General features: G+C 36.1%; 1 protein-coding gene across 1 annotated transcript in view; it reads left to right on the top strand.

Moving 5' to 3' along the window:
- Positions 1-27,735, top strand: part of LOC130684058 (1-phosphatidylinositol 3-phosphate 5-kinase-like) — a 95,695-nt gene that overhangs the window by 37,814 nt on the left and 30,146 nt on the right. The window contains exon 3 of the mRNA XM_057503624.1: positions 400-473. The gene's annotated coding sequence lies outside the window, so the exon portion shown is untranslated. The remainder of the gene's footprint in view (positions 1-399; positions 474-27,735) is intronic.

Consider the following 27,735-nt stretch of genomic DNA (forward strand, 5'->3'; position numbering starts at 1 on the left):
ATATGATTAATGATTTAATAGTATGAGTATATTCTCTTGGGAGAGAATATAATTGCTAACTATTTATTAGCTGAAAACAATTTACACAATTTAAAGTTTTGTTTTTCCTTGGATAATACTTATGAAGCTTCACTGGACTGAAGCTAGGAAGTAGAAAAAGCATACAACAGTTGACATTTTTACTTTATTCCAAACACCTGAAAGAGTGTCTAGCTGATTGTAAATGTTCACGTATGACTATAGAGATCTACCATGAAGTTCATCTCATAGTCTCATAGCTACCCAGTATAAAAAGAGAAAGCCATGAATTGAAATTGGTATGGATATAGATGACATAATTAATGTATATGGATTAGATATTATTAATTACTAATTTCCTAAATTCTTTTTTTTTAACAGAAAGAAGCCAGAACTCGTTATCAACCCTTTGAGAACACAGCATAACGGACTTCCTTTACTACTTCCTTGAATAGGTAAGACCCTGTCCTCTCTACATTAGAAGAGCTACTCACAATTCTGAAAAATAACTCTTTGTTAAGGAGATTTTTAAAAAATCTTTATAAATAAATATCAGTTCATTTTGATAAGGGAGAAATACACATGAATGCCACAGGTAATAGGTTTAAGATTATTAAAATAACACTGCATGATGTTTTGAGTGTTTTAACAGTGAAAGAATGAGAAATTCATTCTCCAAAATGAGGATCAGATTCATCCTGTCTCCCCTGCTATGGCTAACAATACCAGCAGTAGTTTCTGAACACTTACTATGTGCCAGGCATGATCCTACATGACTTACTCTACATAAACTAACCCATTAGTTCCTTAGAGCAGCTCTGTGAGTAGATACAGGGATCACCCCCATTTTACAATCAGGGGCATGAGGCAGAGAGAAAGGAGGCAGGGAGATTTAGGAGTTTGCCTACAAAGCTGTATACACGGGTCTGGGAGTAGCAGGCACTGGAAGGCCCTCCAGCCCTCGCCGTTATGGGAGAGCAGTTTCATGCTGTGGTGGAAATGCCCAGCCATTAGGCTCTCCTGTGTTCTGAGTTAGTTCTCTCTTAAGTTATAGAACAAAAAAATTCATTTACTGAAAAGCCATAGCAAGTAAACATGTATTTGATGTTTGTACTTGTTATTTTACAGTTGTTGCATTGAGAAATAATAAAGGAATGTATGTAAGTAAAGACATACGAAGGTATATAAGTAAATAAAGGAGTGTATATACTTTAGGTTAGTTTACAAGCAGAAAGAATATTTGACTTTATTTTACATCTTCCTTTAAACCCTAAATTCCTTGATAAAAGCAGAATAAAGTGACAAAAGGGATACAAATGAATGATTGCTTGGTCTAGGAAATGAAGACTACGTTTTCATTTAATTTCTCCTTATTAGAAGTACTGAATATCCAGTCTTAAATTGGCCACAGCAGTATGTTTCACTGCTTTTACTATTTCTTTATTATTTTGCTTCTATCAAGAACATTTGCAGAATTTTCAAAGCAAAATATAGAAAACATTGTAATAAATACCTAAATATCAGCCTCATGGATGAAACAACTGCTAACATTCAGTTTTCTTCAAATATTCATCTTTTCCAAAGAAAGAAACCATCACAGAAAAAGCAAAATCTCACTCTGCTCCCTTTCCATTCTTCCTAAAAGGCGTCACAATCCTGATGATGATATAACCTTCTTTTGCACGTTCTAATGGTTTAATGGCATGTTCTAATAGTTCTCATTATTTAATGTGTATAAAATATTATGTCATATAATTATTTTTACTTGAAAAGTTTACCCAAGTGGTATCATACTATAGATATTCTCCTGCAGCCTGCTTTCACCCACCGTTATATTTAGAGATTCATGCATATAGATATATGAAGCTCTGGTTGACTCATTCTGTCATAAAGTTGACTCATTTTAATGTTTCAATCATCTGGTGCTTACTATTATTAATTATTACTTCTAAATAACTTTCAGAAACTTGAAGATTTAATACTAAAACGATTTAAGTATGGCTTTCAAAGTATCTTTGGGATTTGTGTGAAAGAAATTTGAAGTTCTTAATATGTGACATCATGCCAATTCTGTTTATGTTCATTTTTTTCTATTAGGAAGGCATTTGCTATGGGCACTAAGGATCTTGGTAACTAATGGGACTTATGCTTCTGCTACTTTGCCATAACACAATAATTGAAATCTGTTTTATTTACCCACAGGTGAAATTCTGACTATTCCCAAATACAATGTAAATACTCCCTTTGAAATTTAAAAGATACTTAATAAAGACACTCTTGTTGGCTCATGGTAATTGCTCATATTCCCTTCAAAAATCATGAGAGAAACTTAAGGAATTTTTCCTAATTTTTTTGTAACACTGCAGTTAATTCTAGAATTTAAGGTAAAAGGCCAATATACACTAGGTAGATTTATAGACATAGAATCTTATAACGGTTTTATTCTCTGAAGGAAGTAAATTACTACTCTGGCAGAGCCAGGCCAACAAAGAACAGATAAACTAACTTTGCTGGGCTAATATAAGGAAATACAAGACTTGATGTAGGCCTTGCAGGTCAGAAGCACAGTGCAATTTTCATATGAGGAAATTGAGGACCCTATGTGTCAGCAAACCTAGTCAAGATCATATAATGATTATAGGGCCTAGATTCAAACTCATCTCTCCTAGACTCCAAAACTATACTGCCTACCAGAAAAAGAATTGGGAAAACCTAACTTATGTGATATATAAATAGCAGTTTCATTTATTCCACCGGTATTTTATGTGAGTTGAAAGAATTGATGTTAGAAAAGCAGGGAAAAAAAAGGCACAATATCCACACAGAGTGAGGAAACAGGCTGGCAATAGCAAAGGTCGCTTCAATGACACCATAAAGGCGACTATTTAATTAGAGATCTCTATTTTGCTCTGCTATCCTAACATTGTTTACCAGGAAATTACCTTTGTAGTCACCCAGCCATGCCGATTAAATTTAATTGAATGGGATAAGGGGAGTGCAAATGTTTTGTAAATGACCAAATCTTTGGAATCATTTGCGAATATTACTAATTATTCTGTAAAATTTAGAACTGAATTTTTCAAACCTAATACATTAATTCTAAATACAAAGGTTGATGTATGCCTCTGAAGTTTTATAGTATTAACTTCATATAGGATCAGCATCTCTGAACACAAAAGCCCCATGTAAACATTACAGTGTGGTAAACACCCTGATGATTTAGTTCCAGCCCCACCACCTTTTAGAGGCACATTGCTTAACCTCCTTAAGCCTCATAACAGATAATAAGAGTACCAAGCTCATGCTTGTTCAGAATCTGATCATTTCTCATGATCTCTACCTTTTTCATTGGAATCCACTCTCTCTCACCTTGACCTCTGCAGTAGCCTCATTTGTTCAATCTTGCTCTTCTGTAGTCTATTGTTCACATAGTGTGATCCTTCATTCCTCTAAAATCAATTGATAGGAGTATTTTATTCAAAGTCCACCAATGGCTGCCCATAATAGTCAAAATATAGCCCACACTGCTGCTGTGGCCAGCAAGGTGCTATGTAAACAGGCATCTTCTGCCTCCCTAACATCATCTCAACATCCTCTCCTCTCATGTGCGGCCTTCTGAGTTGTGTCTGTACGAGTGTCCCTATCTTGGTGGTCCTCACTTGTTGAAGGACTGTACAGGCATGCAAAAGTTACTGTGGAATGTACAATATCTTTAGTGCACGTCATTGATGGTTGTTGTTTTAAGGAATCTTTCAGTTTGTCTTAGTAGAATCCATCACTTCTGGAATGCTGAGGCACTTTCATGCATGTTTTTGACACATGATTTTTAAAGCATTACGACAGAACTTTACACTGAGGATATGTAGTTGAATCTTAATATATAGAACCAACACACAAGGCAAATTAAGGATAAATTAGCTGGGTGGAAATGAGAAAGCAATTTTAAGAGCAAAAAATATTTATTATTCCATGCCATCTTTTATCCAAATAATTAAGATTTGTCACAGCCTGACATTGCTTAAATTTTGCTTTGTCCTCAGAATAGATTGATGTCTTTTCATCATTCATAAATGGATGAAATTTATCCTTTAAGACCATTTTCTGTAAAATAGACTGACATTTTTGTTGTTGTTTTATATTTACAATATTCCTTGGGAGTAGCACTTGAGTTTTTACATTGTTGAAAACACTTGGCAAGAAAGAAACAAACAGTAGGACCACAATGCCCCAACAGTTAAAGAAAAGAGAAAACCTGGCATTTTCCCCGTTCTCTCTGAAAATAATAAGTACCTTGACTTGTGCTGAGTGCTGTCTCATCAGGATTCAGCTTCAGTCCATGGCACACAATGTGAAAAATTTTGAAAATGCTCTAAGACAGATTTTGGGGGTAAATTAGGATATCAGATGTTCCCTTTATGAAAGCCTCTCCTAATCTATACTATCAGCTGGCAGTCACACCAGACCCCAAACTGTTCTGACTCTTACTGAGCAAGAACCTATTCCAGGGGTGAGGTTTTGAAGAGGGATGTCTTGTGGTTAACTAGAGACAGAAAGATGGAGAATTGCCCACAGACTCTGGCAGGAGTTAAAATAACAATAACAGTCCTCCTACTTAACAGGCTGAGTCATAAGCACATTCTGCTGATTTATCAGCAATTCCAAGCAGATTGTTTGGGCTGCAATTCTGTAGGCAGAGGTGGGTGCCACCTGCTGTAAAAGGCTCTAGTTCTTGTCAGGAGGGTGCTGTTATTCAGCCTTCCCTTTTAGCAGTTTGGTCAAAAGGAGAAAGGAAAAAACAAAAATGTATTGCTGAGGAGCACTTTTTCTAATGCTTAGAATTAGAAGGTGGTTATTATGCATATAGTTCTTGTACTGTCCATGAGGATACATCATTTAAAAAGGGCAGCTTATTATGGAAGGTCTTAAAAGTCAAATCTTGTTGGAAGTTTGACTTCAGAAAATTCTGTAGACCAGTTGCAATAATCTCATCTCAGTTAATTTGGAGAAGGTGTCAAGACCAATGGAAACCTACTTTGTGCTTATGCAGATAAGGGAAATTATTATGTGGTAACTGAGCCACCTCGTAATCTGAGGGCTGTGCACTCTCACTCCCTCAGCCTAGGCCTCCAGTGCATGTACCTGACCTTTTCAGTGGCCTTTGATGAATCTCCCATTTCCTAACTCTTTTAAAACCGAGCTCTCCTGCGTGCTGGCACCATATGATTTTTCTTTTCTTTTACATCACATCATTTATTTTTCCTACTTAAAATTTTCATATGATATAAAAGTCCAAAGTCATTGAAGACCCTTCAAAACAGGGCTCCAAGCAGCTATTTCTAGACAATCTACAATTCCTCCCTCCTACTCAATTGCCTTTCTTTTCTTCTAAGCACGACAGACAACTTACTGCTTCTTCAAATTAATTCCTCTTTGTATACCATGTTTTTCTCATGTTACTATTGCCTTTGTCACTTTGGAAGTCCAGCCTAAATACCCATTTTCCCCTTGTCTGACTTACAAAAGCCTATGTCTTTTTTTTTTTTTTTTTTTTTTAATAATTATTTTTTATTGAAGGGTAGTTGACACACAGTATTACATTACATGAGTTTCAAGTGTACAACACAGTGGTAGAACATTTATATACATAATTCTAGGTTCCAGCTATCACCCTACCAGGCTGTTACAATATCTTGACTATATTCCTTATGCTATACATTACATCCCGGTTACTAATTTATTTTACCATTGGAAGTCTGTCCTTTTTTTTTTTTTTTTTTTTTTTTGTGAGGGCATCTCTCATATTTATTGATCAAATGGTTGTTAATGACAATAAAATTCTGTATAGGGGAGTCAATGCTCAATGCACAATCATTATTCCACCCCAAGCCTAATTTTTGTCAGTCTCCAATCTTCTGAGGCATAACAAACAAGTTCTTACATGTAGAACAAATTCTTACATAATGAATAAGTTACATAGTGAACAGTACAAGGGCAGTCATCACAGAAACTTTCGGTTTTGCTCATGCATTATGAACTATAAACAGTCAGTTCAAATATGAATACTGATTTGGTTTTTATACTTGATTTATATGTGGATACCACATTTCTCTCTTTATTATTATTATTTTTAATAAAATGCTGAAGTGGTAGGTAGATACAAGATAAAGGTAGAAAACATAGTTTAGTGTTGTATGAGAGCACATGTAGATGATCAGGTGTGTGCCTGTAGACTATGTGTTAATCCAAGCTAGACCAGGGCAATAAAACATCCACGTATGCAGAAGATTTCTCTCAGAACGGGGGGGTGAGGTTCTAAGCCTCACCTCTGTTGATCCCCAATTTCTCACCTGATGGCCCCCCTGCGACTGTGCCTGTCTTAGGTTGTTCCTCCCTTGAGGAATCTTACCCGTCTCTGGCTAACCAGTCATCTTCCGGGGCCATACAGGGAAATGTGAAGTTGGTAAGTGAGAGAGAAGCCTTATTGTTTGAAAAAGTTAGCTTTTTACTTCTTTGCATATTTATGCCCTGTGGCTTCTATGCCCAGCATTTGTCTTGAGGTATCTTTACCACTTGGAAGAATTATGATACTCGGTAAATTTGATATGAGGCACAAATTCTATTTAAGGGTTGTAATTAGGAAGGAAGAAGAAAAGCTATAGAAGTAGCAGGCGGAAGAAAACATGGGAAGATTGATTATTTCTTTGATATATCTTCTTGTAGAGTAACTTCAGCATGTATAGGTTTTAAGCTACTACTTAAATTGCACACACACATTAACATAATAGGAGTATAGTTACATAACCAAAGCATATCTGTAATTACCAGCCATCTGCAGTGAAACCAAGAAAACCAGTTAGGCACCTTAGGCATTTGTGAAAACTTATCTATGATATGGTGGATATTGTCCAAATGAACTTGAACAGTCTGAGAGAAATCAGACAAATTAAAACAACCCATTCCTGGGGACTGTTCACATGCCATATGTTCTTTTAACAATAAATAGTTTGTAGTTGTAAGACTTTGGAGCGCTACAATTTGCACTTCTCCAAATTCTTGGTTGAGTTCCAACAGTATAGATCCAGTCCAATTTTGTTGTTTTACTGTATGCACAGGCCAGCTTAGATATCTCCTTCCTCATTCCCATGGCAGGTCCAGGAACTGGTGGGATGAGTGCATCTACAGCTGTAGCAGTGCGTGGATCTTTGTTGGGGTTTTTTGATGATCATCTTCTGGCATGAGTCTTCCAGAGGGTGCAGATGTTGGAAGTTCTTTTTCATATCGTATCTTAGTTCATTTTCGGGGTAGCCCAATTAGGCTTTGATCCTCTGTATAAACACAAACAGACCCTTTGCCTACACTTTTATATGCCCTTTATACCCTTGTGTAGAACTCGTTGGAGGTTACCACACAGGAACTGCCCTTTTTTTTTTTTTTTTTTTTGCTATCACTAATCTACACTTACATGACGAATATTATGTTTACTAGGCTCTCCCCTATACCAGGTCTCCCCTATAAACCCCTTTACAGTCACTGTCCATCAGCATAGCAAAATGTTGTAGAATCACTACTTGCCTTCTCTGTGTTGTACAGCCCTCCCTTTTCTCCTACCCCCCCATGCATGTTAATCTTAATACCCCCCTACTTCTCCCCCCCTTATCCCTCCCTACCCACCCATCCTCCCCAGTCCCTTTCCCTTTGGTACCTGTTAGTCCATTCTTGAGTTCTGTGATTCTGCTGCTGTTTTGTTCCTTCAGTTTTTCCTTTGTTCTTATATTCCACAGATAAGTGAAATCATTTGGTATTTCTCTTTCTCCGCTTAAGCCTATGTCTTTTTTATTCAAATGTCGTTCCTTCTATGAAACTTTCTTCTCTAGGCTCCAAAATGGAATCAATTGTGCCTTGGGAGAGGAAGGGCTTCCATGGCCCTTTAAGCATGGAATAGACTACAGAAAAATCATCTTGGTGCACAGTTATTTCCATATCTGTCTTTCTCCCTAGCTCTGTGAAGTCTCCAACGGCAAAAGTTTTGTCTTTTCCATGTTTGTGCCTCCAGAACTATGTTATTAGATTTGAAACAGAATAATATTTAATAAATTATTGTTAATAGTTAACAACAATAAATAATAATTCAAAGAATGAGAATGTGGTAAATAAACAAGGGATTGATGAAGTGGAAAATAAATGAGTTGTAGCTCCAGGTAGGTTTATAAAATAAGTTTATGGTGGTGGTGGTGGTTTTATTGTCGTTTCTTTTGTGTGCGTGATTGCTTGTGTGTCTTGGATCGAAAAAAAAAGCTTATAGTCAAAAAGTAAGGGAAGGAGCATGAGGCTGTGGGTCCACGAGGGGATATTTAAGGAAATAACCTTTGGAGGAGGCAGGAAAAGATATGATAGAGGATAGACAGAGTAATATTGTCAAAAACAAGGGCCACCTGCTTCTCTAAGTAAAGATGGAGACAATGAAGGAGGATAGAGACAGGGGAGACCAGAAGTGGACCAATAAAGTCTTTTATCTCCTGTCTCAAGAAAGACAGAGCTTCCACTTTGTCCTCAGCAAGCATCAGACTGTCTTCAGGTTTTCTGAAAGTGATTGCAAATTCTGTCTCCTCCTTGGCCACAAAGCGAGTATTACAAAAGGACCAACCCAAGGCTGGGCCATCTCTGCTCCAGCCACACCAGAAAAGTAGAGGGGTGTGAAGGGAATCATTTCAGGAGAGCACTAGGAAATGCTCTTTTCTCAAGTTTGCTCTCTCACTTCTCCCATCCAACACCCACAGGCTATTCTGGCTGCTGTCAGGGTTTGCTGCGCAGGCAGTAAATGTGGGAGAGTTAAATTTGTTTGATTTAACCCTGTTGCCTCTATTAGTCTCATTCTTTTTTCCCTTAATCTCATTATTCTTTTCTTCAAACCAGGTATATTAGTTAGGATTGGCTAATGGCTAAAACGAATGGATCCAGAAATGTGTCATAACTTTCTTTGATAGGCATGTGGGTTGGGAGGCTGTCTGTCCTCTTCATGGTCAGCTAGGGATCCAGATTAGTGGCGCCACTTTCCGACAGAGGATACTTGCATTTGTGGCTTTCCTTGGCCATTGTTGCCCTCCAGGAGTAAAGTGGCAAAAACCAAGGAGGAGAACATGGGAGCTGAATGTGAAGCAACCCCAGGCGTAGACGTACCATGTGTGCTCGTATCCCACAGGTGAAAGCTGAGTCACTTGACCACACCTACCTGCAAAGGATGTTAGGAAATAAGTCTCCTGCTGTGTTCTCCAGAAAAAGAAGGAAGAGATTTTGGTAAATTGCTACTAGTCTCTGTTACACCAAGGGAAAAATCCATAGAATTAATGTATTTGAACATCTCAATTGAATAGCTCAAACCCTGGCAAGAATTGAAGACAGTCATACCATAGAGATAAAACTGAATCATAATTTATTTCAATATTATATTAAAACAGTAAATATATTGGGTACATCAGTTTATCAAAGTTAATTCTTACAGAAGTACACAAAATATTTTTAAAACCCTCCTTATAAAACTGGTCTTGTGTCCAAACGTATAATGGCTAAAAAAAAAAACGTAGTTCCTAGTACTACTATTCGTTTTCTTCAATGATGTCTTACTGAATGAATCAGTTGATTAGTTACTAGATCTAGAAAGCTTCATTGGGAAACAAAATAAATATTTGTTCTTCTATGAATTTCTAAAATTTGTTATAAGAGAGACATGAGTTAAATGGTCAAAACATCTTGAACTGAAGACGGATGTGGCCTTTTAAAGAAAAATAAGAAAAAAACATTGAGGAAAAAGCACACAATTGGTTCTTTTGAAAAAACTTTAACGACTTTTGATGTTTTTATGAATTAACAAATACTCATGCATAAGCCTCACATCATATTTTGTATTTGTTCCATCAATCCTATATGGACAGTCATAAATATTGATACTTATATGGAGGGTTAGCAGTGCATCTGATTATTTTTTCTGAATGAGATATTGTGTCACAGCACTGTATAAAAGCCATTCGATCAGCTAAATACTGATCTACAAAATCAACTTACCTGCTGAATAATTCTGTCATGGAATTTCAGTTCCCTATGACTAGGGAATGCTTGCTTTTTGTGAAAATACTGCATTGCATCAATTGGATGCTTAGTGGTTTTGGAGGTTAAAACTCCTTTTCCCTTTGCAAGCAGGCTGCAGTTGAGTCAAGCTTTCATGGCATCAGAGAACATTTTAAAATTAAGAAACCCTAATAAAAGTAGCTTTTGCTACAAGTACATAGGCAAAGGCAGTGTGATGCTTCAGCCTGTGTGAGAAGAATAAAGTGATGAGCAAAAACCCAACATGGCTGAATCTGAAGGCTGAGTCCTTCACAGTGTCTCTGTCAGATCTTTCTTCCTGAGAAGTATAATGATTTACTTAAACCTGCTAATTTCTTGCAACTATTTTTTTTTAACTCTTTTCCTTTTTTCACCCACCCCCTGCACTTTTTTTTTTAATGAATGTCAAGGACTCTGGTTGTACCATATGCTCAGTAATTACTACGGAAGGCAGTTTGATTCTGAGATAGTTGTACACTCTGTAAGAGAAATTTAGAATTCATTAAAGCAAATACTTTAGTGAGGGGGTGCCAAAGCTTGAGTCATTTGAAACCATTGTGAACAGAGCTCTAGGAAAGATCTGGTAGTAATCAATCTTAAATAAAGAGCAAAGAGCCAAAACGATCAAAAAGGCCTTTATCCAAGACAGACTGCTGTCGTCCTAGAAAGTTCTTTCTATGGGGAAGCAGTGTGTAAGCCTTTTGTTTTTGGCTTGTGTATTCCTTTTTGTCATATATTATGCCAAAACATCCAGTTGGAGTGGGTCGTGTTTTTGGAACCTGAGAATGCTAAAGAAAACTTGTCTTAAAAGCAAGAGGAATTGAAAATACAGCAATATAATATAATACGCATGTACACTCACGTATAATATACCTATACAGACATATATCTATGGATCATTTAAATATACACGGTAAAAGTGTTATTGAATGGAACACGAGGACAGGGAAATTCTTTGAAGAAGCTGTGTAGGGAAGTAACATACTGATGTATAATTTATATATAGTTTTCTCATTGCAGAGCTGAGTAACTATACGACAGAGTTTAAAATACATCTATGTAGGAAATACATAGAAAACTCTTCTTTTATTTTTCATAATAGTTTAAGTCATGACAAGCCTATCTTGCAAATGTTGTTTCTGGCATCCAGAATCTACTGACCTTTCATCCTCTTAGTGCCCCTGTGATGGGGCTGCCATCATCTCTCAGCTGACTGATGACAGTAAGGTCCTCCTGTCTGGACTCTGTTTCCAGTTTTTGCTCTATTTCCCATGTAGCAGAGGATTGTCTCTTAAACAGTTATTACCATGCTGCTCAAAATCCTGCACGGACCTCTCATTCTACGTTTTTCCCCCAGCTTTATTGTGATATAATTGACATTTAACATTGTGTGTGTTGAAGTCATACAGTGTGTTGATTTGATACACTTTTATATTACAAAATGATTACCATCATAGCATTGGCTAACTCCTCCATAATATCACATAATTACCATTTGTTTGTTGTGGTGAGAGAACACTTAAGATCTACTCTGTTGGCAACTTTCATAAACAATACAGTATTATTAACTGTAATCACTATGCTATACATTGGATCCCCAAAACTTACTGATCTTACAACTGGAAGATTATACTGATTGACCACCATCTCCTCATTTCCTCCCTTCCCATAATACTTAGAAAGAAATCCAGGCTCTTCACCAAGTTCTACAGGATCCTACATGACCTCGCTCTGCTTAGCTCTCCTAGGACTCCCTGTATCTTACTCCAAGTTAGCTTCAAACACACCGTGCTCATTATGCCCAGCCCAGCGCCTGTATACCTACATCACCCACCCCCTTCCTGGAACATCTTACCTGTTTCTTTGAATAGGTAGCACCCTCCCTATTACTTGAGTCTCTCCTCTGAGCTCACCTCCTTAGAGATACTTCCCTGACCACCCTATCAAAAATAGTGCCTTTCTCTTGCCTTTGTAAATTTTTTTCATTTTATATTATACATTAAATATTAGAAATGTTAAATTAATGTAATGTTAAATGAACAAGTAATATTCTCGTATTAAATATTAAATTTTGTATTTTAATTATGTGTTTGGTTACTCTATACTTTATTAAAATGTAACTTTCATAAGATAGGAATTTTATTTGACCTGTAGCACATGGAGAGACCTCCCTGTGTCTCTAAATAAAGATCTTGTATCTTTTCCCATCTCCAATCTCACTACTACTACCTTAATTCAAACTCGTATGTGCTCTCTTATTGATCATTGCGTTATTGATCATCTATCCACTTTTCCTGTTTTCTGACTATAACCTTCTACAAGTCTTTCTCTGGCTCATCTTACCATTCATTTGCTTAAAGTGTCTCTGTGGTCTGCCATTAATAATGATAATATTTATACTGCACAGCTTGAAAAACAAGATGCTTCCTCATCTGAACACTTTCCTCTCTTTGCAGTATTTCCCGCTGCTCCTCTTTCTGGCACTCTGAAACATCCTTGGTGCTTTCCAGCATGTTTCTAGTTCTCTTATGCCCTCATGTCTCTGTGTGGCTGTTTTGGGGTATAGAATTGGGCCATTGTCCACCATGAATGCCCTTCAAGATTGAAAGCAAGTTTTGACATTCTGAAGTCTCCTATGAACTTCCTAATTTCTGTAGAACATCCATAGAATCCCTTTATACCTCGACTAAAGCATTTATCATTTTGTCACCTAAATTTTGTTGATGTGTTGGTTTCTCCCAGTAGCTCCTTAAGACCAAAAACGGAGTCTTGATCGTATTTGCATATCTTCAGCATCTAGAACCATGCCTGTGACATAATAGGTGTTCAGTAAATATTCTTAAATTTCACTGTCAGAAGAGAAAATTTCCCAACCTCATATTTCTTTCTTTACTGTTCATGCTTAAAGCACTTACCTCACTTACTTTCTTTTAATTAAAGATGAATAAGTTAAGTTCTGTCTTATTTTTAAATTATTCCCAGAAAGACTTCTACTCTTTCCTAAGAAATTTTGGTTTCCTTCACATTTAACATCTTTGATGCCTCAGAGGAGGTATAGTTATGTACTGTAATTTGTGTTATCCTGAATTTACCAAGAAAATATTTACATTGAACTGAAATGTCTGTTTCCTTTGTTTTTAATGATTAAAAGGCTAGACATGGAATATAGTTTTAGTTCTACTATTCCATTAGAATTTATTTTTAAAAAACAATAAAGAGAGAAAAAAGAAAGATGAAATTAAATCTTGCTGCTTAGAAATTTTAAACCAAAATCCCCACTGGAAATATGGATCTCATGTGATGGTACATGACGTTTATTTGTGGCCGTTTGCTTGGAGAAAAGCAGTTATCTAGAGCATTTTTGTATCACTGAGTTTCTTGGTCTAATCTCAAGTTCACCCTTTTTTGTGTGTAACTGAACTTTCTAACCTAAATTTGGAGAATTTCTTTTCCTTTTGATTTAGCTCTTAGTTTAATCCAAAATAAACTTTGAAAAAATCAAAGCAAATATTTTTGGCCCCATTCTTTCCTGGGTGAAGAGATTGCTTTTCCATCTATTTCTGTCAGATACTTTTGAATACTCTCATCTAGTATCAAGAGAAGAGGCCCTAAGTGGAAATGATAGACTATTTGGTTTGGCCAAACAGAGATCTGTGAGCCATGCCCTGGAAGTCCCATCACCTGTGTCCTCTAGTCTGATGCCATATTCTGACATTCTGTTTTAAAATAGTACAGCCCCTCCTTTGTACACTTTTGGAAATAATAAGAAAAGCATTTCTCACTGTAATTACTGATGCCTAAGTGTCTTGAGAAACATTGGTAAATAGATTTTGTGATCTTTTCTTTGTTGTAAAACTAAAGCCTGTTGTTTTTAAACAAAACCAAAAGGTTTCAATACAGCCTTTAAAAAGGAAGATTATGTAGAATTGGTCCATATGCTTCCCTGTTGTTGAGAAGCCGTTTCTTAATTTCCAAATTTACTTCTGGTACCCAAGTTCCTCAGCGTGGAATTGAAAAGAATTTCAGAAAATGTTTTAGAGAGTAATAGTGGCAGAAGCAGGAAGATGCTCCAGATTTTTCTATTCAGTATTTCTATAAAAACGTTATGGTGAATTCCTGGATTTAAGGATTAAAAGTTTAAAAATCACGGAGTGCCAAATAAAAGCGCAGACAGAACCTGTCTGAATGAAGCAAGTTTCCTGCTTCCATGTGCCTCTTGCCTCATTTTATCTGGAGTCCCAGGAAGGCAAGCAGCTCTCTGCACTGGCCCTTTCTACCTTTTCAGGGATATTGTTATCAGTAACACCTCTAACCGGCCCAAAGATTTCTCTCAGCATTGTCTGCCACTTTCTCTCCCCTTCTCCTACTGGCATTAAAATAGCAGCATAAAGTTCCTACCCTTTATCCATGCAGTTGTTAGGATAAAATGTTAACAATGCATTGGGTTTTTTAAAGAGTAAGCACTGTACAATGAATATACTTTAAAAATTAATATCCTGCTCAAAATTTTTGTAACTTTTCTAGAAATATGTTTCATTTTAAAATGAATGTTTTTTACATTCAAAATCATGCTTTTATTTGCTCTTGGCCAGGTCCTGTTTGCCTAACTTGCCCATGATGGGTCTGGTTTTACATCAAAGTGTTTTTACCTATGGACCCACTGTATAATGTTGCCACTTCTGTGCCTATATTTCAGTAAGACTTTTAGATATGCAATTGGAATAGCTGTCTTTGTAGAAAAAAATTAATCACTGTTGGTATTTGTCTCCTCAAATATTATTTCCAGCTTAATTTTTCACCATCTCATAAACACAGACTAATTATATATATGTATTTCAGACCTGGAGGATTTAGCAAACTCGTGTCACATGATACCACTCCACAAGTTTGGCAGAATAGAACTAGCAGGCCATAAAAATTGACCTGATTTCTAGAATTCACTCCAGGGTACACAAAGACATGTCTGCTCAAAGAGATAAATCAAATAGTATATGAAGACTGACCCAATTGAGTCAGACCCGAGTTATGAGGGAATTCTAAATGATAAGGAATCTGTGTGCTTCCTTCTTGGCCCAACTCTAAACGAATAGAGTGAACAAGGCTACTTTCGACTTAACTCAGAATCCCCCTGAGTCGCAATTACAGGCAGCCTTGACATGGCATCGCATAGCACACAGCCTGCCCTAAGTCCAAAAGAAAAAAGGGAAGAAAAAAGAAATTGATCTCCCTTATATGACTCATACTTTACTTTTAGATGACTCATTTTTTACCTTTCTCTTGAAGAAAATCAGTATTTAATACCATTAACTAGATTTTTGGAGTCTCCATAGTTGTAGAAGTTTGCTGTATTTATAAATACATATCATATAAACGTTCTGCAGTCATCTATTTTTCTTTTTCAATATGTGTGACTCAAAAGGTTTACATTCATGGGGCATTATTGCATTTACTGTGCTATCTTGTAACATACTTTTCAAACATATCTGCCTTCCTCAGTGTAGTGTGAGCTCTTTGTTGCCAGAATCTATATCTTAACCGTCATTGAGTTCCTAATACCTAAAAGAATTCCTGGTATAAAGCTGGTATTTAATAAATGTTGACTGAATGAGATATTAGAGCTCTTTATCATTATGTAATGTCCTTCTTTATCTCGTTACTTTCTTTGTTTTGAAGTCTATTTTGTCTGATACTAGTACTGCAACACCTACTTTTTTCTCCCTAATGTTTGCATGAAATATCTTTTTCCATCCCTTGACTTTTAGTCTGCGCATGTCTTTGGGTTTGAGGTGAGTATCTTGTAAGCAGCATATAGATGGGTCTTGTTTTTCTATCCATTCAGTGACTCTGTGACTTTTGATTGGTGCATTCAATCCATTTACATTTAGGGTGATTATCGATAGGTATGTACTTATTGCCATTGCAGGCTTTAGATTCGTGGTTACCAAAGGTTCCAGGTTACTTTCCTTACTAAGAGTCTAACTTAACTCACTTAGTATGCTGTTACAAACACAGTCTAAAGGTTCTTTTCTGTTTCTCCTCCTTTTTCTTCCTCCTTCTTTATTTATGTATTAGGTATCAAATTCTGTACTTTTTGTCTATCCCTTGATTGACTTTGGGGATAGTTAATTTAATTTTGCATTTGCTTTGTAATTAGCTGTTCTACTTTATTTACTGTAGTTTTATTACCTCTGGTGACAGCTATTCAACCTTAGGAACACTTCCATCTATAGCAGTCCCTCCAAAATAGACTGTAGAGATGGTTTGTGGGAGGTAAATTCTCTCAGCTTTTGCTTATCTGGAAATTGTTTAATCCCTCCTTCAAATTTAAATGATAATCTTGCCAGATAAAGTAATCTTGGTTCCAGGCCCTTCTGCTTCATGGCATTAAATACATCATGCCAGTCCCTTCTCGCCTGTAAGGTTTCTGCTGAGAAGTCTGATGTTAGCCTGATGGGCTTTCCTTTGTATGTGATCTTATTTCTGTCTCTGGCTGCTTTTAACAGTCTGTCCTTATCCTTGATCTTTCCCATTTTGATTACTATGTGTCTTGGTGTTGTCTTCCTTGGGTCCCTTGTGTTGGGAGATCTGTGGCTCTCCATGGCCTGAGAGACTATCTCCTTCCCCAGCTTGGGGAAGTTTTCAGCAACTACCTCCTCAAAGACACTTTCTATCCCTTTTGCTCTCTCTCCTTCTTCTGGTATCCCTATAATGCAAATTTTGTTTCGCTTGCATTGGTCACACAGTTCTCTCAATATTCTTTCATTCTTAGAGATCCTTTTTTCTCTCTGTGCCTCAGCTTCTTTGTATTCTTCTTCTCTAGTTTCTATTTCATTTATTGTCTCCTCCACCATATCCAACCTGTTTTTAATACCCTCCATCATGCTCTTCAATGACTGGATCTCCAACCTGAATTCATTCCTGAGTTCATGGATGTCTTTCCATACCTCCATTAGGATGTTGATGATTTTTATTTTGAACTCCCTTTCAGGAAGGGTCACGTGGTCCATATCATTTAAATCTTTCTTGGGAGTTGTTTTAATAATTTTACTCTGGACAAGGTACCTTTGGCGTTTCATGGTTTTATATGGCGCCCTCTAGTGTCCAGAAGCTCTATTCTGGAGCTGCTCAGCCCCTGAAGCAATGTCAGGGGTTGCAGGGGAGCGGTACTGGTGCCTGGGGGTAGGAAAGAGCTGTTCCCCGCCTCCCGGCTGCTGTGCCTGTCTCCACTGCCTGAGCCAGTGGGCCAGTCACACAGGTATACGATTTTGTCCCAGAGCAGCCGGATATGGATCTTTTCTTTCCACAAGCGGCCGGAATCCCAGTCTCCTCAGGAACTCTGCCCGTATTAACTTTCCAACCTGGTAGTCATGCGAGTCTCATGAAAGCACCATGAAATGTAGGTTTGTGCTCCCAGAGCAGATCTCCAGGGCTAGGTATTCAGCAGTCCCAAGCCTTCCACTCCCTCCCTGCTCTGTTTGTCTTCCTCCCGCCAGTGAGCTGGGGTTGAGGAAGGGCTCGGGTCCCGCGGAGCCACAGCTCTGTTACGTTACCCCATTCGGTGAGGTCTGCTCTTTTCTCCAGGTGTGTGCAGTCTGATGCCGCTCTCTTTCCTGTTGCTCTCTCAGGTTTAGTTGTGCCAACTATATTTTCTAATTGTATCCAGTTTTAGGAGGAAGCCTCTGTCTCTCTTCTCACACCGCCATCTTTAATCCTCTCCCCTGAATGAGATATTAGAAAGCATAATAAATATACTGAGGATTGATAACAATCTGAAAATTGGATGAAGTTGATACATACGCACTAAAGCAATTTACCAATAGTATTTCTCAAGAAAATAATCCAGTTCTTAAGCCACTTAGGCTCTCCATCTTTTTCTGAACATTTGCTATTTCCTTCTTTAAATGTCTCATCAGAAGAATGCAACCTGATCAGGTTGTGTGTCTTTGTAACCTACTGTAACATATCAAAAGGAAAAAAATTTAAAAAAAGAATTCCATCTTATATGACTCATTAAACATCAAGGAAAATATTCCCTAATACTATACAGATTAATGAAAAAGAGCTCTTTATAACATAGTACGTAACTAGACCACAAACTGAAATTAATAAAATAATTTAAATCATTTTAGATCAATGAAATATGAGCTCCTTTAGCATAAGGGCTGTATATTTTTCTTCTATTCCCAATCATTCCCTATTACCTGTTACATAGAGCCTTTCCATTAATGGTTTGGAGACATTCTTCAACAAGTAATTGTTTGATGAATAAAGATTTGTAGTTTTATAGTTGAAATTCATTTTAGAGGTAATATAGGGCAATGTCCTATCAGTCAAAATCAAGCTTGATTTTATAATTTTCATAACAGGATGGTCTTTGCTTGATCTTATCTACTGACAAGAAGTGCATTGAGTTCAAAGGAATATAGAAAACAAGGTCTATGGACTGATTATGCTGTAAGACTATATACACTTACTAAATTTGGAATAAATTTTAATTGAAACATGTTAGAGGCAAAGCATCAGTCACATGGCTTACATTTGTGGAAAGAATTGTCCATCAAAAGATAAAGGCCCTGAGCAGCTCAGATAAAGTGGCAAGAAACAGAGTAAATGATATCTTGCTTAAAATTCCCCAGGACTTCATCCCCTCTTCTGCCTTAATTAGCCAAAAGCAAATCCCATTCAGGGAAAATCATAAAGTATTTAATTTTTGAATTTATGCTTTTACATACATTCCTCACTTCCAGTTCACCATCATTTTTTTTTTTGGTTTCATTAATATACAATTACATAAGCAACATTATGGTTACTAGACTACCCCCATTATCAAGTCCCCACCACATACTGCATCACAGTCACTGTCCATCGGCTTAGTAAGATGCTAGAGAATCACTACTTGTCTTCTCTGTGTTATACTGCCTTCCCCGTGCCCCGCCCCCTACATTATGTGTTCTAATTGTAATACCCGCTTTTCCCCCTATCCCTCCCTTCCCACCCATCCTCCCCAGTCCCTTTCCCTTTGGTAACTGTTAGTCCATTCTTGGGTTCTGTGAGTCTGCTGCTATTTTGTTCCTTCAGTTTTTTCTTTGTTCTTATACTCCACATATGAGTGAAATCATTTGATACTTATCTTTCTCCACCTGGCTTATTTCACTGAGCATAATACCCTTCAGCTCCATCCATGTTGTTGCAAATGGTAGGATTTGTTTTCTTCTTATGGCTGAATAATATTCCATTGTGTATATGTACCACATCTTCTTTATCCATTCATCTACTGATGGACACTTAGGTTGCTTCCATTTCTTGGCTATTGTAAATAGTGCTGCAATAAACATAGGTGTGTATATGTCTTTTTGAATCTGAGATGTTGTATTCTTTGGGTAAATTTCTAGGAGTGGAATTCCTGGGTCAAATGGTATTTCTATTTTGAGTTTTTTGAGGAACCTTCATACTGCTTTCCACAATGGTTGAACTAATTTACATTCCCACCACAGTGTAGGAGGGTTCCCCTTTCTCCAAATCCTCACCGACATTTGTTGTTGTTTGTCTTTTGGATCCTAACTGGTGTGAGGTGATATCTCATTGTGGTTTTAATTTGCATTTCACTGATGATTAGCAATGTGGAGCATCTTTTCATGTGCCTGTTGTCCATCTGAATTTATTCTTTGGAGAAGTGTCTGTTCAGCTCCTCTGCCCATTTTTAATTGGCTTATTTACTTTTTGTTTGTTGAGGTGCGTGAGCTCTTTACACCCATTCATTTTGGATGTCAACCCTTTATTGGATCTGTCATTTATGAATATATTCTCCCATACTGTAGGTTGCCTTTTTCTTCTATTGATGATGTCCTTTGCTATACAGAAGCTTTTCAGCTTGATATAGTCCCACTTGTTCATTTTTGCTTTTGTTTCCCTTGAAGATATGTTCATGAAGAGGTTGCTCATGTTTATGTCCAACAGATTTTTGCCTATGTTTTTTTCTAAGAGTTTTGTGGTTTCATGACTTACATTCAGGTCTTTGATCCATTTCAAACTTAATTTTGTGTATGGGGTTAGACAATGATCCAGTTTCATTCTCTTACATGTAGCTGTCCAGTTTTGTCAACACCAGCTGTTGAATATGCTGTCATTTCCCCATTGTATGTCCATGGCTCCTTTATCGTATATTAATTAACCATATATGTTTGGGTTAATATCTGAACTCTCTGTTCTGTTCCACTGGTCTGTGGCTCTGTTCTTGTGGCAGTACCAAATTGTCTTGATTACTGTGCCTTTGTAGTAGAGCTTGAAGTTGGCAAGCTATATACCCCTGCTTTATTCTTCCTTCTCAGGATTACTTTGGCTATTCGGGGTTTTGTGGTTCCATATGAATTTTAGAACTATTTGCTCTAGTTCGTTGAAGAATGCTGTTGGTATTTTGATAGGGATTGCATTGAATCTGTAGATTGCTTTAGGCAGGATGGCCGTTTTTTTGACAGTATTAATTCTTCCTAGCCAAGAGCATGGGATGAGTTTCCATTTGTTAGTGTCCTCTTCATCATTCTTTTTTTTCTTTACATGACTGCCATTTTCTACTCCAACTTTTCAGGTTTTATTTGTTTTTTTTTTCTTTAATTCTAGCATCTTTTTGTGATAAATGGCCCTGCCTTCAAGTTCACCTGGGTTGTGGCCCTGTTCCCACCACCCGTAAAGAAATCTCTGAAGCATCACTGAAGATTTCAAGCTGGAAAAAGTTTGAAACAAGATCATTAATTGTCAAAATCCAAATTACAATTTCCCTCTTAAGCTTTTGATCCTGAAGCTTAAATTTATTCTAAAAGAAAATTTTATTAAAGTTATTATGATGAATTTCTCATATAGGAAAGAAAAATACTGATCTAGGGGTCAAAACTAATTTGTTCATTGGTTGTAAATTTAGTCACATGGTTATGAAACTAACATTCATACTTAGCACCATTTCTGTTTACAAGTGGGAGAGCCAGGATTCCACTCTAATTTTCTCTCATTTCCTGTTTGGAAATCTATTACTTATTCCACCATATCGCCAATACCTTAGTGCTGTTCCTTAGTTAATATCATCAGTAGAGGCTAAAGCTTTGGAGCATTTTAAATGTAATTTATTTCTGATATGTATATAAGGTATTTATTAGTCCTCTTACATAATGTGAAAAAGTGCTGAGAAATAATATAAAGCTCTGACGTATAGGTTATGCACCATGGTCACATCAAGCACCTTACCCAGTTAAATGTTGCTATCAGTGGAACAGGCTTTTGGAGTTAATGTGGTTATATTGATTGGATTCTCTTTTTTGTTCCAGCCCCATTGCACCAGTCTCTTTACTTGGTGAAAGAGCAAGCAATGGACTGGGTACTAGTGGATTTGGCTTCTCATTCCACATCTCCCTGGATGTGTCTAACTTGGTCAGATAATTATTCTCTCTGGCCTCAGTTTTTCAATATGAAGCAAACCATGCATGTATCCTATTGCTAAAAATGTTCAAATAAAAGGCATTAAATGGTAACAAACAATAGGTAACATGTATTGGACACTTCCAACTTGCCTGGAATTATGCCTTATTTGTGTTATCTAATTCTGAAAATAACCTAAAACTTTCTCTTTTTGTACTCTGTATCTGTCATCATCAAAAATAATTAGGCACCCACCAACTTCCTTCATACAAGTTGTTTGTTATTAATGGTGTCTGATGGTGAGTCATCCTTATAGGTATTTTACAATCAGCCTAAAAGGGGCAGAGAAGACATGAAACAAATATCTGGATTTTCAACTTAACTTTTTCATGTCATGAAGAACTTTTTCCTCAGTTTTATATAGAAGACAAAGAAAAGGAGTACAGCGTTATAGTTGGTTCATCAAGTATTTAAGCTCTGAATGCCTCAGCATTTATAAGGAAGGATATGGATTATACATAAATTTCTAATACTGTTAGGGGCCAACACAAAAGTTTCTGCTTCGTATTACTGGCATGGAAAGTAATAGATTAAGGCATGACTGAGCCAACTTAGGAAAAGGAAACAATATTCATGTGCTTAGTTGTATTATATTACAAGTTGTTTTATTCTTTTGCTCATCTTTGGATATGCAGCAGTACAAAATTATAATCCCAGTGTTTTTATTGAACCGATACATTACATGATAACAGGGCAGAAAATATAGAAAACATTCTATAACTGTCCATACCAAGTGCATTATAAAAATGGAGACATGACTATCTGGCATGCAGTGTATTTTTCCTTTAGATTTTCCAAGCTTTTATTATTTCTCTTTTTGCCAATTTTTGAGAGTATTTAGTGCTGCCTAGTAGTAACTATAATCAGTGACAATTTCTGTGCTTTGTGATCTTTCTAATATTGTAACCCAAAGGAAAGCAATGAGGTCTGTGGTTATATGGGAATCCTGAGAGAAGAAATTCTACACTGCTAAATGACATTTTCAGCATACATTTCAGTTATCTAGTTATCAAATCATTCAGTTACTTCTTTGAGAGTTCTGAATAGCACGTATCACACCATGCCTATTACTGACACTCATCTCCAAAATGATTTAGCGGGTAAAGACAATTATAATTGGATTTGAGATATTTTAAGGAAGTGTGTTTGTGTCCTAAACAATTAATGAATGCCAAGGAGTATCTAAAATGATATTCTAATGACAATTTGAAGACATAGATAGACTGTTCAAGGACTAGTCATCATTTTCACAATATGAAGTAGGTTTATTACCACAGATAGTGGGTAATTTTAAACATTCTTCTGAGACATTTCTGCTTCCCTCAAGTAGGATTATATACAACAAAGACCTGGGTATTCCCAGGAAGCTGATTAAAACCAGTCAGTCCTATGATTGGTCTCCATCTTCTCATCATAAATGTCTTGAACTGAGGAAGTCAAATGTTCAGCTCCTATTTGTTAGAATGATCATGTGACCCATTGAGATAATTGTCTTAAACTCTTTCTGCAGTGATTTTACAGGGGTGTTTCATATGTGTGTTTCTATCACTCTCTGTACTCTTCTGAAGTCCTGTGCAGCAGGCTTGCCTGAAAACACATCTTCAAACTTTAGCATATCAGAAACACCTGTCAAATTTTTAAAATATCAATTTCCAAGCCCCATACCCAGAAAATTCTAATTTGTTAGATTGACGTTGGAGGTAATTGGCTGAAAACACCTTAAATACATTGGAATGGATGATCACCGAGGATCATTTCACTTTCAACTTTTTCTGAAATGGGATGAAATAATTTATCTTAAAGATATATAAACCCAAATGTCACATGGTCTCTATAATGTATACTAGTATTGAGGACCTATTAATTTATGTGAGCTGGTGTTATTTTTCATATGGTCTCAGTGGAGTTAGAACTTCAGTCCCATTTCTTTTACCATGCCTGAAACTTACATTCAGAACCATTCTCTTCTCACCCGCTAAGCTAATGTTGGCCAAAAATCCACTGCTGGCAGAACCTTTTCCCATATGTTTATTGTGAGGTAGGAGGTTGATGTTTAATTCATTCAACATTCAATAAATACTTGAAACCCAGCTTAAGACTAAATGGTGTTTTGGTCGGTTTGTATAGTATTACAATGTTTCAGTTGTGTGCATCTTAGTTTTGCATGACCCTTTTCATACTTGGAAGGAAAAAACCTCCAACTAAGTAGATAGAAAATTAGGAAATGGCTTCTCTTTGAGTAAAATTTATCTCTGATTTGCATCTTTAGCCCTGAATTTGCCCTGAGAAAACAAATTCATCAGTAGCTCAAAGACAGCAAAGTTGTCAGGTACATTTTCTTCTGAGCATTTCCAGTTACCTCTTATCCTTTCCCTTAACTAGTGGAGGAAATGTGACAGCTGCATCTTATTTTCTTGTATCTGTAAGTCCTCAGGGCATACCTACTCAGGAGCTAATCTGCTACACTTAAATATATCTATTTGCTACTTGCTCTAAAGAAAGAAAGTGCAGGAACTATCAGAGTATATCAAACTATTTTTTGTGTATAATATTCAGACAGTCCAATGACAAATGAGGGTCCAAATGAAAATGCTTCTCTTTTTAAGCTGACCTTTAAATGCATTAAATGCATTAAATTTTAATGTGCACATATTAGAACCCTTAGAGAGAACCAACGAAAGCATGTTACTTGGTAGCCTCCAATATGTTAAGTCATTTGTCATTTAAAGTTATCATTTGCTGATTAGCAATGCATGCTTGGGTGGTGATTAAAACTATATTCTAGGGAAGATGGATAAAAGAAATATTTTTTTAAAAACTAATTTATGTTATTTTTTCCAAGAAATCATAATTTGCACTAGCATTTGTTAACCTATAACCTACTTGAAAGATCTAAAATATTGTTAGGTCTTATAAAACATTTTGTATAGAAAAGGTTGATGTATATTTTCTATTTTATTCTTTTTGTATACATGAAGGACAACATGAGAGTTATTGTGTGCTACATAATATTATATAACTTTCTCAAAAGAATGATACCCAAAATAAAACGTTGGAATTGTGTATAAAATAAGATATAGAACACAAATTTGCAAATTCTTAGAATGAAATAAACACTGCAGTTAAGCATTATGGTTCCTAGTAATTAAAGGAAAATGTGGGAACAGATATTACCTAATTGTCTAAGGAATATCAGAAATCAGCAAAATACAAATTTTCTTATTTCTAAATTCCAATGTAAATTAACTTATTTCATAAATCCTAATGTGAGAGATAATCATACACAAAATGCAATGTTTCCAAAAGTAATTTTATAGATTAGGAGGCAGGCTTTTGGGTTGCCTGTATTTAGACAAGTACAAATTTTTCCTCAACAAAAACAAATACATATATGAATTTATGTAAATACCTGGACAGGCATGCTAGTAAAATCCCAGAGTTTTGAAATATAGAGTGTTACAGTCTTAGGTCTGGAAAATTTTTTAAGCAGATGTGTTTAGTTATAAGAGATTCTCAGTATAGTAGAAATATTATTATTGGTGTTGTAATCAATATTCTAGAAATCTGATAGTAACAATAACAGATCTCCCATGAGCTACAAAATGTATCTCCAAGAGCTTACAAAATTATATAACTTTTTCTATTTATTAAAAATCACCTAATATGTCTTTCATGAACCAGGGATTGAGTTTTGCCATATAACCATGTTTTATATTGAGTTGGATTTTTTCCTTTTTTCTGTTCTTCCTTTTGTTTTGTTGTTTTTCCTTCCATTCTTTTACTTGTTTTATCTTTCTTTGGGTTTCTCAACTAGAATTATCTAAGAGATTTGGCTACTCGTAAGGCTCCTGATTCATGGTACTAAAGCCTTTAACTCAATGTGGGAAAAAGTACTTATTTCACTCTACAGCCTTAAATATGTATGCATCAAATCTATCTAAAAACAATATTGAATAATTGTACATATGTTAAATAGACAAAGAATTAATCCATGTACCATTTCAAATTGGAATTTAATGTGTAGAAAGACAGCTTTCATTCTGGTTGTATAATCATGATAGAGGTTGAATCTTCATTACGTTAGATACATAATCAGTGACAAGTCGTATAGTTCAGCTCATGTCATTATAATCGAAGGTTGATAACAGACACCAAACACTAACAAACCTTACATTTTTCATAATTATCCATCAGTGAAATGAAAAACATGAGTGTTCTTACTAAGGAACATTCGATTAAGAGAACCAGATTTAAAGTTTATTGATTGAAAAAGCTAGAATTTTAAGAACTGGAATTTGAAAAGCTGGAATTTTGAGGAAAGAAGAGTAAGTCTGTCCTTACAGACCTTTCAAATATCAAGAGGAAATTGTTTAATAACAAAGGGTAGCAAAAATTGAAGCTCACCACTCAAGTACATAACTAATGTGTACAAGATCTTTTAGCTTCTTTTTGCAGCTGTGTATCTTAATTGAGAAGTATACTGGGACCCTATAATATGCAGCATAATAACCATGGCATGATAAAGCCAAGTGAAGTATCTCATTCTGACATAAGTAGAAATTTGAATCACTCCGATTTCTTTTTAAAAATCCACATTACAGGTAACTGTCTCGCCATTAATATTGGCATTTGTGTTCAGTTCTAACAGCTGAAACCCCCATTGCAATTTATTATAAACTGTAAAGCAGTATCTTGGACTTAGTACATTTCTTTTTAACTTTATAATTTTCTTGTCACATTATCAAGATCAGCTTTAGAGAAGGGAAAAGGGAGAAAAGTTCAGGTAGTTTTTGAGCTTAAGTATCAAACCAGAAGGTTGTGTAGCAGATCCCCAGCCATTCAGCAATTAGGAGCAGTTAGAATCTGTCATCCTTTGCAGTATGGGGAGAAGAGTCTTTCCGTTTACACAGTAGGAGTAGACTTACAATTTCTGGTACCTCACAAATTTCCTTTTGTAGACTTGGAGGGGATTGGCCTTTATCTCAGCTTTCTTATCTTCTTTAATTCCATATTCTAGGTTTTCAAAGAAATTCAGGTAAAAATAATATTGTACATCAGGAAGAAGAAATTAAAGGAAACTATGATCACTTTTAATTATGTTGTAATACCATTTTGAAGAGTGGAGATAACCTGTGACCCCAAAACTTTGATTAGGAATTTAAGTGAAATTTACTATAAATGGTTGCTATTTTAATAATATCATGTTGTGATTATAAGTGAATGTGGCCTAATAGTGTCTCCTTTGATTCCAGCAGCTTTTCAGTAGAACAGAAAGAAATATTTCTGTCAATGTAGTTTTGTCAGAGCAATGCCAATTCTAGCCTGAAATCTCTAAAAATGATTGTAACTTAATAGACGATTAGACTGTGTAAATTCCAAAAACTCAGTAAATTAGAAAGTGATAGCTAATTAATCTGCAAACATTTTAAAGTGTATTATCTGAGTAGTCTTATCAGAAAGTCAGCTGAAGCATTTTAAGTAATAAATTCACTTTACTTTTTACCCTTGATATTAGTTAAAATCAGCATGGCCAGCCAGATTTTTCTTCTTACAAAATTAGTTTTTATTGATTCATTTAAAAAAGAATGCCATACTGTAAAGTATTGAATACTAAGGAGTTTACTTTTTAAAAGACTGGTCTCTTGAAAACAAACTATCTTAATATTTTATGTGGGTGCTGATAAGTTGACACTCTCCCTTGTTTGTTTAAGCATTGTGTTTTTAGGTTAAAGATGAGGATTTTTAGTCACTGACAGATCTTTTCCAGAAGCCTTGGGCTGGAAAGGAAATTGTCAATTTTAGTTGGGAGTTGTGAGTACTCAAATTAAGTACCTTGAATATCTATAGCTAGAACTCCCACAGTTAAATATGAGCTAAAGTGAAAACCTTAGTTCTTTCCCAAGCCGTTTTGGAAATGCTAATAAACATGGCATCAAAAAAAGGGTTCTGAGGAAGACTGGTCAGGCTGCTTTGCCCATCACTGCTCCTCCCTGAGATCCCTGTGCCCAGTAGCATATCAGAAGCTCTTAGGAAGCTCATAGTATACATGCCCAGGTAACTCAGCACTTCTCAAGGTGATTCGAGCACTTTTCCCCTTGTGGTCTTCCTCCCAAATACACATAATGCAACTGAAATTATGGAAAAAAAAAA

Source organism: Manis pentadactyla, chromosome 6 (genome assembly GCF_030020395.1).
Source record: "Manis pentadactyla isolate mManPen7 chromosome 6, mManPen7.hap1, whole genome shotgun sequence".
NCBI lineage: Eukaryota > Metazoa > Chordata > Mammalia > Pholidota > Manidae > Manis > Manis pentadactyla.